Genomic DNA, 11719 nt, shown 5'->3' with positions numbered 1-11719 from the left:
TGGCTGGTGGGTTTGAACCGCCAGCCTTCTGGTTAGCAGTCAAGTGCTTTAGCCACTATGCTACCAGAGCTCCTACAGTGCCTTTAGAAGGAGCTATATGGGCCTGCAGTATAAGAAGCTCAATGGTAGCCATGATGGACCTAAGGTAAGAAACCCTTTCCCAAATTTCCTGGGCTGCAAAAGCCCCTTGGGACTCTTGTACTATATAGTTAAATTGAGTTTTTCACTAGATGAGTAGGTGGAGGATTAGAAACATTCCATTTAGAAAGAAACAAAGGTATTTTTCCTATTCTTGAGTCTGGCCCAGCACCCATGTCCCAATCATGTCTCTGTTGTTGTTGTTGTTGTTACGTGCCGTCGAGTTGGACTCGACTCATAGTGACCCCCACCTTGGGTTTCCCAGGGAGTATCACTATGGAAGTAGATTGCCCCATTTTCCTTCCTTAGGCACTATGCTACCAGAGCTCCTAATCATGTCTCTAGCCATGGCCTTTCTTTCACCAGTGGTTGTAAGGGACCTCTTTCTGGTTACAACTTTAGACATTTTCAAAGCTGCTACTATTTACTGCAACTAAAATGAATTATTTTTGTGATAATGTGATTAAAAAAGATTATAGACAGGTTGGTGGAACATTTTCTGGAGAATTGAAGTTTCATCTGCTATGGACTTACCAGTAGCAAGGATGGCACACCGTAAGGGAATGGATGCCTTGTCAGAAGTACCTGGTGCTCTATGGCTGGGCAGCCTTGGGAAATTGCTAAACCTCAATTGCTATAGCTGTAGAATGGGGATAAGAAGCCTATCTTGTGGAGAATCCAAAATCAGAGAATTAAATAAGTTAGTCTGTCTAGAACACAACACACATACTCAGTGCATATTAATCTCTCCTGGCTCATGTAAAGGGTAGAGCAACATGGAGGCGTCGTCCACTGTCTTTGGGTGGGAAATATTCAACCTGGTTTCACTTGGATAGTTGACGATGTTAGCTTGCAATTCAATTGAATGGGTGATCATGTTTATCTGGCTATTTAATGCCTACTATTAATTTTTCTCATGTGCAATTCACCTCATATGCATGCAAAAGCTAGACTATGAATAAGGAAGACTGAAAAGGAAATGATGCCTTTGAATTATGGTGTGGTAAAGAATATGGACTGCCAGAAGAATGAACAAATCTGTCTTGGAAGAAGTGCAGCCAGAATGCTTCTTAGAAGTGAAGATGGTAATATTTTATCTCATGTACTTTGGACATGTTATCAGGAGGGACCAATCCCTGGAGAAGGACATCATGCTTGGTAAAGTAGAGGGTCAGTGAAAAAAAGAGGAAGATCCTCATTGAGATAGATTGACATAGTGGCTATAACAATCAGTGGGCTCAAATATAGCAGTGATTGTGATGATGGTCCAGGACTGGGCAGTGTTTCATTCTGTTATAAATAGGGTTGCTATGAATTAGAACTGACTTGATGGCATGATGGCATGTAACAACAACAATTTTTTTTTTTTTTATGATGTGCTGGTGAAATTTGTATTTTTTTTTTTTTTAAGTTTTTCAATTTGAGAATTGCTTTTCATTCTGGTAGAGAGTTTGGATTTTGTAGATTTTCAAATCTAATAGGGATGAATTCTGTTGGCAGTCTCTCCTTTTTCATAAAAAAAGATAAATCTGTACTTGCTAATATAGCACACATAGACAGTTTTAGAAATTGGAACTAGATTTAAGTATTGGTTTAGCTAATTTGGCCAACACATTTGTCAAAATGGGCTATTTAGTTTTAGGTTAGAAGATGATGCTTTTTTGGCACATCACTGACCGACAGTCAGTCTGTGATTGCAACTTCCCTGGGTAGTTGTTTAGAACAGCTGGTGTTGGAATTACTAAAACAAGTGTGTGGGATGTACCACTTTTGTGTGTGTGCCAGCAGGAAGGTATGACCATGTTTTCTGCCTACGATTCTGAATAAATGCCTAAGTCCTCAAGTAGATTTTTTTAGTATTCTACTCAGCTGTGAATATCACAAGTTAGAAAGCATCACTGTCTCCTTACTTGTATAACTAAAACTACATTTCTCCATGTGGTATATATTTAAACTATATTTGAAAGTGTACTAAACCCAGGTCACTTTTTGTTTATTAGTGATATTATCTGAATAAAGTATTTTCCTTAGGTCATAGTTTAATGAAATAAATTGAAAATTGTTCTCCATAATATAGAGTAAAAATTATATGTGGAATGTTTCAAGTAGCCTTTTGATCTCCCCTACTCCCACCCCGATGTTTGGTTATCCCCATGCTTGCCTTGGTTTTTTCCCCAAGTTCGAGACCTTTGAGACAGGGTGAGTCTGCTCATCCTCCCAGCCCTCTATCAAAGGTGGAAGATACCCATTACTTCACAACAACCCACGTTCCAGTTATTGAAAGCTTGTAATGTGAGACCATCTTGATGATTACTATCAAAGTTTGTGCTAAGCAAGGGGCAATGTTGGAAAATCTCACCTTCGTGGCTAATTGTGTAGTAAGGATCAGCCTGAATCCAATTTCCAAAATGTGGGGATGAAACCAGTCCTTAATGTCCCAGTTCTCCATTTTCATCACCAGGCTTCCAAATGGGTCTTTCTCTCTCTGACCCTAGCCACCCAGAGCTAGGTCAGAGCTCAACAAGTTAGAAATACAACTTCTTTCAGACTGACAGGCAGATGCTAGTTCTTGGTGGCTCTCACTGGCCCTGTGAGTTTGATAATTTGCGTGGAATGGCTCACAGATTCTCAGGAGAGTAAACCAGACCTATGACTAATGATTTATTATAACCAAAAAGGGTACAAATAAAGAGACACATCAATAAGTTCTGGGAGAGGTCCCAGAGCAAAATTTCCATGTCTCAAAGAAGGATGCACTACCCTGTTCTGTGCATGATTACGAACCAGGAAGCTTCTTTCATTTTCACTATGTGACCTTGATAGATTTACATACTTCTTGAGGCTTAGTCATTATTGGGCCTCCAGTTGGTCCTTCTTGGTCTAGTCAGCCCCTCCTCATCAGCCTCAGGTGTGGTCTAGCTCTTAGGAACCAAGACCAAAGCTCAAATTGCTCTTGCTAGCTGATTCATCACCTTACAGTTTGCAATAGCTGTGAGGAGTCGTGGTGAAAGAGAAAATCATGGGCATGCAAAATATGTTTATGGAGTCAACAATGGGGTAGGAAAAATTGCTGGCTCCCCTCCCTTTTACTTCCATGTCTTCTCAAGGAGAGACTCTGTCTTGCATATAGAATTTGTAAAAGCAAGAGTAACAGAGTTGTTGGAGGAGGAAGAGGAGACATACCATTCTGGGGGCAGAGAGTGCATAGGCCTACCACTTCCCCTTGTGTAACTGTAGACTCTAAGAGGAAGAACAAAGGAATGCTTTTCTTTCTTTGTTTCTCTCTGCCATTGATCTCAAACCTGTTTGGAGTGTCATTTTGGGGATAGGTCTGCATTGAAACACTGAAATGCTAATAGGATCGGAGGCAGGGCTCAAAGGAAAGCCTGCAGGGATGTTTGGCCAGAGCCCACTCCAGTCTATGGTTCCAAACCCCAGCAGACCCCACAGCCCTTTGTTACAACAATGTTTTGTTATATCCTGAAATGAAACTCATAGAAAGTACAGTTGACTCTTACTAATGATTTCAAAAGGCATTACAAAGCCCTAAATGTATATGAAAAAGAAAATAAATGAAAGTGATTTTCAATAAAATATGTTTTTCAGTGCTTAGGCATATCTACCAGTAGGAGACGTAGTAAATGATCAGGTGCTTACGTCTTTGCTTACATCAGTGTGAATGTGGCATCAGCATGGGCATCCAGGGTGATGTGCTGTATAGAGACCGTACCATGATGACCTTGTCTTTGGTGACATGATTTTCCATAATGGTGAACAGCTCTGAGTAAATTTCTGGGCACAGTAAAATTCCCTTGATTTACCTTGTAGTTAACATTCCTAGCAGCTCCATGCTTATTAGAACAATGGAAAACACCAAAAGTTAAATATAGAACAGAGTTTCTGGTTGAGATTAATATAAACTGTTTCCCTTTTTCCCCCAACCCACATTAACATTTAAAAGTTATCACCTTTTGTGTAGAAGGATGGCTTCCGTCTCTGGTGGGCTTCCCCTGAATGCCAGGAGCAACACAGTCATTATGACAACACAGAGTCCCTTAAATCCCCTATTTTGGGTTGAATTGTGTCTGCCAAAAATATATGTTGTAAATCCTAAACCCTCAGGAGCTATAGAGGTGCAGTGATTGAGGCATTTGGCTGCTAACCAAAAGGTTGGCGGTTTGAACCCACCAGCTGCTCCATGGAAGAAAGATGAGGCAGTCTGCTTCTGTAAAGATCTGCAGCCTTGGAAACCCAATGGGGTGGGGGTGGGGCTACTATGAATTGGAACAACTTAATGGCAGGATTTTTTTTTTTTTTTAATACCTGTGGATGTAATTCCATTTAGGAGTGGAGGCTTCTTTGTTGTGCTGACGAGGCCATATCAGTGTAGAGTGTATTTTAAGCCAATCACTTTTGGATGTAAAAGAACAGATTAAACACAGAGCAATATGCCACATGGAGATCTCCAAGGAATGCTGAGAATAATGTTACAGATATGTGAGGCAAGGATTTCTCCTAGAGTGAATAAAGAGAGAGCCTTCCCTGAATCTGTTGTTGTTTTTATTTGCCATTGAGTTGGATCCAACTCACAGCGACCCCTCCTTGGGTTTTCGAGGCAGTATCACTATGGAAGTAGATTGCCCCATCTTCCTTCCGAGGAGTGGCTGGTGGGTTTGAACTGCCAGCCTTCTGGTTAGCAGTCAAGTGCCTTGGGCACTATGCTACCAGAACTCCCTGAATCTAGCACCCTGAATTTAGACTTTTAGCTTCCTAAACTGTGAGAAAATAAATTTCTGTTCACTAAGAAGCAAAGACAGGCACCTAAGGCAATTTTGCGTAGGTTGAGAGGTATTGTTCTAGGACTTCATTTAGGGAACTGTAAAGAGGGTCGACCCAGTTCTTTGGAGTGAGAAAACAGATACAGATAAAATCTGAAACCTTGTTCTGGAATAAAAGTTTCAGGTTTTGGAGTGTCCCCTCTGGCTGAGGGAGGCATCTTCAATATATCTGAATATGGCAGGTGCAAGCAGGGAAGAGAACCCCAACCAAGACTCTTGTAGCTGAGAGGGGCCATGTACATCAGGGACTTTATGCATCCCTCTCTTTCACCTTCCCAACCCCTCATTCACTGAACTTGTCAGATGGGGAACTGAGGTTTGTAGAAGTATGTGGTAAAACACATGTGCAGAGGGTAGAAGGGAAAACTTGGCTTGATTTTAGTACTACCTTTCATTACTGACTTGGGATAAGCTCTTCAACCTCTTTAAATTTCAATTTCCTCAAATGCAGAATGGCTGTGAAACTGCTGTGCTCTGGAGTTCTTGTGAGATAATTAAAAAAAAAAAGGTAGTATATGCAGCTGCCACGCAAAGGCTAAGGTAGAATGTCTGTTAACTGATTTGAACTTAGTCCAATCACTTAATTTCTCTGGGTTCCTTTCTCTGTAAGACATAGTTTTGGTGCTTGTCTATGCCTTTCTGCAGGCTTCCTGGGAGAGTTAACTAGATGAATGTGCAGCGCATGAAAGCACTTGAAATTCTGAAGACTGTTGTGTGATAATGATCATGTGGCCTTTCTCAAATGGACAAGGAACACAGGAAGAGAAAAGGTTGAGCATGGGTCATGGGTTCAAATTGGGGTCATTAACCTCATATGAACATTTTTTGGAAAGTCTTCTAGATAAAAATTTGGGAATCATTATGTTAGTGGTAGAGGGTCAGCTGCAGGAGTGGATGAGATTGTCCAAGAAAAAGTATGCGTGATGAGAACAACTCACAGCTAGCTGTGGAGATGGAATTTGATGGAACAATAGTAGTTGAAGGAAAGCCAGAAGAAGAAAATGAGAACAGGAGCCTGAGGAGTAGCCCAAGAAGTAGAGGGCGAAGGAGGAAAGAGAATTGTTACAGAAGCCACAGGAAGGTATGGTCAGCAGTGTCCAATACTCAAGAGAAGTAAAGCCATGTGAGGACTGAAAAGTGTCTGTTGGTTTTGGCAATTAAAGATTAAGAAAAAAAAAATTGCTGGACAGGTGAGGGCAGAAGCCTGATGATGTCAGTGGGAGTAAAAGAGTAGAGAGGGGTGGGAAGGTGAGAGGGGTAGGAAGGTGTGCTGAGACTGGCTTGAGAGAAAGGCAGGACTAGGTTTACTGGTGGTGTATATTGTACAGAGAGGAGGATAACAAGAAAAACATGGGAGAACCCAGGATCTAGACTATCTTGAGAATTGTCTTGACTAGAAGGGAACCATGCTTTTTTTTTCTTGAGATTCTAAGTAGGAATGTCATAGTTAACAGGTAAGTTTATAGTTATGGAGGCTTTCCAGGGGAATCCTAACAAAGGCCTAATATTTAGCTCTTAAAATGAGCACCTGCACCAGAACTTTAGGTGGCAGATGAGTCAGGGACACTACATGCCTCACAGCGACTTATTTTAGGAAAACCCCGTCAATGATTGTTTTGAGAAATCGATAATGTTTGTAGAAGTTAATATCTGGCACATAGGAGGAAAGAAAAAAATGTAGTTTCCCAAAAGTAAATTATGGTTTAAAACAGTATTTGTGGATTTGGAGTGGGGTTTAACCTCTGCTGTTTATAACATGATTTATTTGGAATAATATATTTCCAGTTCTAAATAACTAACTCATACGTGAAGTTAAGGAATGCAACATAGGGGATTGTCATTTATAGATTTTGGTGCCTTTCCTTTGATTTGAAAAATATTAAAAAGAAAGAAAAATACCACTAAATCCTAAACTTCTTTTGAAATTCATGAAGAAGTGGAATTCCCTCACTTTTTCTTCCCACCTTTAAAAATCCTGTGAGATATATATAGCCTTCTTATGCTTGTGCTAGGAGTCCTGGTGGCACAGTGCTTAAGTGCTTGGCTGTAACTAAAAGATTGGTGATTCAAACCCATTAGCCATTCCCTGGGAGAAATATGTGACAGTCTGCTTCTGTAAAGATTTACAGCATTGGAAACACTATGGGGCAGTTCTTCTCTGTTCTGCAGGGTTACTGTGAGTTGGAATCAAGTCAACAGCAGTGGGTTTTAAATGAGTTATACTTGTACTGTGATAGCTACACACACATACACACACACAAACCCTTACCTGCATGTACACTTTTGTCACTGACAGCTCTGCTCATAGTCCCTTGACAAGACATGCAAGAGCTTTTGTTTTCCAGATTGGAGAATCCTAGTGAAGACTCTGGCATGCTTCATGTCATAGATGTATCCTGTGACCAATAACAGTGGCCAGGGGGCTTGAAGGCCTAGTGGAGAGTCAGTATTTTTACTACTACCCATGGTAATGAGGCCACTCCTATACTGAAGCTATGTGTAGAGCAATTAAAGAGGTACTTATACCCCTCTCAATCAGGTAGGTAGCAGTGGAGGCCTAGTGGGGATCTCCTACCCTAACCTAGTGGTGTCAATAAGCTCCCCCTTAGGTACCTGTCACATGGGATGAAGTAGACTCTACAAGAAGAGTGCAATTTTAAGTGGATAAAACATTATGCACTCAGGTGAGTAGTATGAGTAGTATAATTTTGCTCAGTTATTTTTAATGACTGCGTATTACTCTGTTGTATGAACACAATTTATATAACTGTTCTCCTATGGATGGAATTTAGATAGTTTGAGGTTTTTTTTTTTTTTTTCCTGTTTCAGACACAGATCTATAATTTTCAAATACAGAGATCTGTAGTTAAGTGAATTATGAAAGAACTTTGGCCCACGGGGTTTCATGGTAGAGCTAATCCTTCTACTATCTAGAATTATAGTTCTTTGTAAGAGACTTCTGGAGTTGGTTTGCCATCAGAAGTGAGTTTGCTAAGGTTGTATCATTTGGCTCATTTTAGGGGTTGTTTTTCTTTTTTTTTTTACATTTTTATTTTTGGGTTCCTTTTCCATTTAAAACTAACTTGTCTTTCAAGTGGGCACAAGGCCATCATACCAGATGATCGTGACTCTTTTGGCATGCTAGTCAGGAATGTGTGACTCTCATTTGAGTAACAGAAGCTAGATTTCTACAGGGAGTGGTGAGTGAGGAGGACGAGGATCACTTCATTAGTTTAGAAGGACATATGACTGCTCTTCCAATTCATCTTTTTTCTTTCGTCATTAAGACTACAGCTTGTGGTTTCACAAAGATTTACACCTATATTTTCTTTTAACAGTTTAATAGTTTTAGCACTTACATTAGGTCTTTAATACACTTTGAATTAATTTTTCTATATGATATAAGATAGGAGTCCAAATTTATTCTTTTGTATGTGGTTATCCAGTTGTCCTACACCATTTGTTGAAAAGACTGTTCTTTCCTCATTGAATTGTCTTGGCATTCTTTTTCTTTTTCTTTTTTTATTTATTGTGATTTGGGTGAAGATTTACAGAGCAAATTCACTTTCCATACAGCAGTTCACATAATACTTTGTCTCATGTCATTGACCATAGTTTACCACAATGCAACAGCTCCCCTCCCACTTCCTCCCCATAGTTACCACTTCCCAGTGTCCATCCTTCCATACTCTCCTGCCCCCTGAGCCTGTGCATAAGCAGCCCTTCCTTCTCCCATGATTGTTCTCTCCAGGGCATGTGTCTACTTGAGGTAAATGTTTAACTCACATGCCTGTACTTTGTTTGGCAGGAAACCACAGGTGTGGGTTCAATTCCAGACCTGAAGGGCAGCTAGGGGCCATAGTCTCAGTGGTTCCACCAGGCTCTATTGGACCAGCAAACCTGGTCCCAATGTGTTGGCATTCTTGTAGAAAACAATTAATTGACCATAAATGTATTAGTTTAGACTCTCCATAACTTTGTTCTTCTTTTTCAATGCTGCTTTGGATGTTTGGGGTCCCAATCATTCCATATGAACTGTGGGATTACCTTGTGCACTTTGGCAGAGAAAGTAGCTGAGATTTTGATGGGGCTTGCATTAAATTTGTAGATCAACTTGGAAAATATTACCTTCAAAATAATATTAATGTGGTCCTTGGGTGACACAAATGGCTAAGTGCTTGACTACTAACTGAAAAGTTGGCAATTTGAATTCATTCAGAGGTGCCTTGGAAGAATGACCTGGTAATCTATTTCCAGAAGATCATAGCCATTGAAAACCCTATGGAGAGCATTACTGCTCTGAAACACATAGGGTTGCCATGAGTCAGAACTGATGTGGCAGCAACTCCTTTAAACAATATTGAGTCTTCCAGCCATGAACATGGGATGCCTTTCTATTTATTTAGCTCTTATTTAATTAGTTTCTTTTGTATTATGTAGTTTTCAGTTTACAAATCTTGTTATCTCTTTTGTTAAATTTATTCCTAACTCTTTTATCCCTAAGTATTTTATTTCACTTTTCCTATTATACATATAGGAGCTCTGGTAGCGTAGTGCCTAAGGCACTTGACTGCTAACCAGAGGGCTGGCGGTTCAAACCCACATGCATCAGAAGGAAGGTTGGGCAATCTACTTCATAGTGATACTGCCTCAGAAACCAAAGGAGGGGTCATTATGAGTCGGGTCCAACTTGATGGCACATAACAACAACAACAACCTTAAACATAGAATTGTTTTCTTAATTTCGTTTCTGAAATTTCCTACTATACATGTTGATTGCATGTGTTCAGAAAATACAATTGGTATTTGTATATTGACTTTGTATACTGACTGGAACCTTGCTGAACTTGTTCATTGGCTCTAATAGTACTTTTGTGAATTCCTTAAGATTTTCTATGTACGAGATCATGTTATCTGAATGTAGAAGTAGCTTACTTCTTTCCAATTCAGATGTCTTTTATTTAATTTTCTTACCTAATAGCCCTGAATAGAATCTCCAGTACAGTGTTGAGGTGATGAAAGTGAATATCCTTTCTTGTTCCTGATTTTAAGATGGAAAGCATTCACTCTTTTCCCATTAAGTATGATGTAATTTGTGAGTTTTTTACATGCCTTTTATCAAGTTGAGGAATTTATTTTCTGTTTCTAGTTTCTAGAATGTTTTTTATCATGGAGGTGGGTTAGGCTTTGTCAAATGCTTTTTTTCTGCATGTATTGAGATGATCATGTGTTTTTTCCCCTCTGTATTTTATTAATCTGGTATATCACATTCATTGATTTTCTTATGTTGAACCAACTTGGCATTCCTAAGATAAATCCCACTTGGTGGGTATAATATTTTGTTGGCTTTGGTTTGCTAATTTTCATTGAAAATTTTTGCAGTCTTATTCATAAGGAGTATTACTTTATAGTTTCCTTTTCTTGTGATATCTTTGTCTGGTTTTAATCAGGTTAATACTAGTCTCAAATAATGAGTTTTGAAGTATTCCCTCCTCTTGTATTTTTGGAAAGAATTTATGAAGGATTGATGTGAATTTTCTTTAAATATTTGGTAGAAGTCTGCAATGAAGCTACCTGGTCCTGGAATTTTCTTTGAGGAAAGTTTTTTGAATACTAATTCAGTCTTTTTATATTATAAGTCACTAACTCATTGCCCTCGAGTCAGATCTGATTCTTAGTGACCCCTCCTTGGCTTTCTGAGACAGTATCACTGTAGAAGTAGATTGCCCCATCTACCTTCCGAGGAGTGGCTGGTGGGTTTGAACCTCCAGCCCTCTGGTTAGCAGTCAAATGCCTTAGACACTATGCCACCAGAGCTCCTTTTATGTTGTAGGCTTAATTAAATTGTCTAATTTTTCTTGAGTCAATTTCAGTAGTTTGTGCTTTGTAGGAATTTGTCCATTTCATCTAATTTGTTGGAATACCATTGTTCATAGTAATCCCATATAATCCTTTTCTTTTTTCTTTTTTTGCAATGGTGGTGGTAATGTTTTCTCTTTCATACCTTATTTTAATATAGTAATTTGAGTCTTCTCTATTTATTTTTCCTGGTCAATCTAGCTAAAGATTTGTCAATATTGTTGATATTTTCAAAGAATCAACTTTAGTTTCATTGATTTTCTCTGTTTTTCTAGTCCCTCTTTGCTTGTTTCTGCTATATTATTTATTGTTTCTTTCATCTGCTTGCTTTGGGTTTAGTTTGATCTTTTTCTAGTTTCTTAAGGTTGATTTGAGAACTTTCTTCTATTTAAAATAGGCATTTAGAGCTGTAAGTGTCTCATTAAGCACTTTTTACTGCATTCCGTAAGTTTTGGTATGTTTTATGTTTTCATTTTCATTCATCTTATTTTCTCATTTCCCTTTTGATTTCTTCTTTGACCCATTTGTCATTTAGAAGTGTATTGTTTAATTTTCATATTTGTGAATTTTTCATGTTACTGATTTCTAATTTGATCCTACTCTGGTAAGAGTACATACTTTTAATTCTTTTAAATGTATTGAGTCTCATTTTATGTCAGCGTGCGTGGAGCTCTGGTGGCACAGTGCCTAAAACCTACCAGCCACTCCTCAGAAGGAAGATGGGGCAATCTACTTCCATAGTGATACTGCCTCGGAAACCCAAGGAGGGGTCGCTATGAGTCGGGTCTGACTTGACAGCACATAACAACAACAACAATAGAAAAGTTCAGCAAAGTGCCAGGATACAAGGTTAATATACAACAATCAGTTGGATTCCTTTACAT

At 39.1% G+C, this 11719-nt stretch overlaps 1 protein-coding gene across 1 annotated transcript in view; it reads left to right on the top strand.

The window, feature by feature from the left end:
* Window positions 1-11719, top strand: part of FAM189A1 (family with sequence similarity 189 member A1) — a 1045217-nt gene that overhangs the window by 109483 nt on the left and 924015 nt on the right. The window lies entirely within an intron of this gene.

This window comes from Orycteropus afer, unplaced genomic scaffold (assembly GCF_000298275.1).
Source record: "Orycteropus afer afer isolate SDZICR_OR568_19922 unplaced genomic scaffold, OryAfe1.0 scaffold00609, whole genome shotgun sequence".
NCBI lineage: Eukaryota > Metazoa > Chordata > Mammalia > Tubulidentata > Orycteropodidae > Orycteropus > Orycteropus afer.
This window is presented reverse-complemented; position numbering and strand designations above follow the sequence as displayed.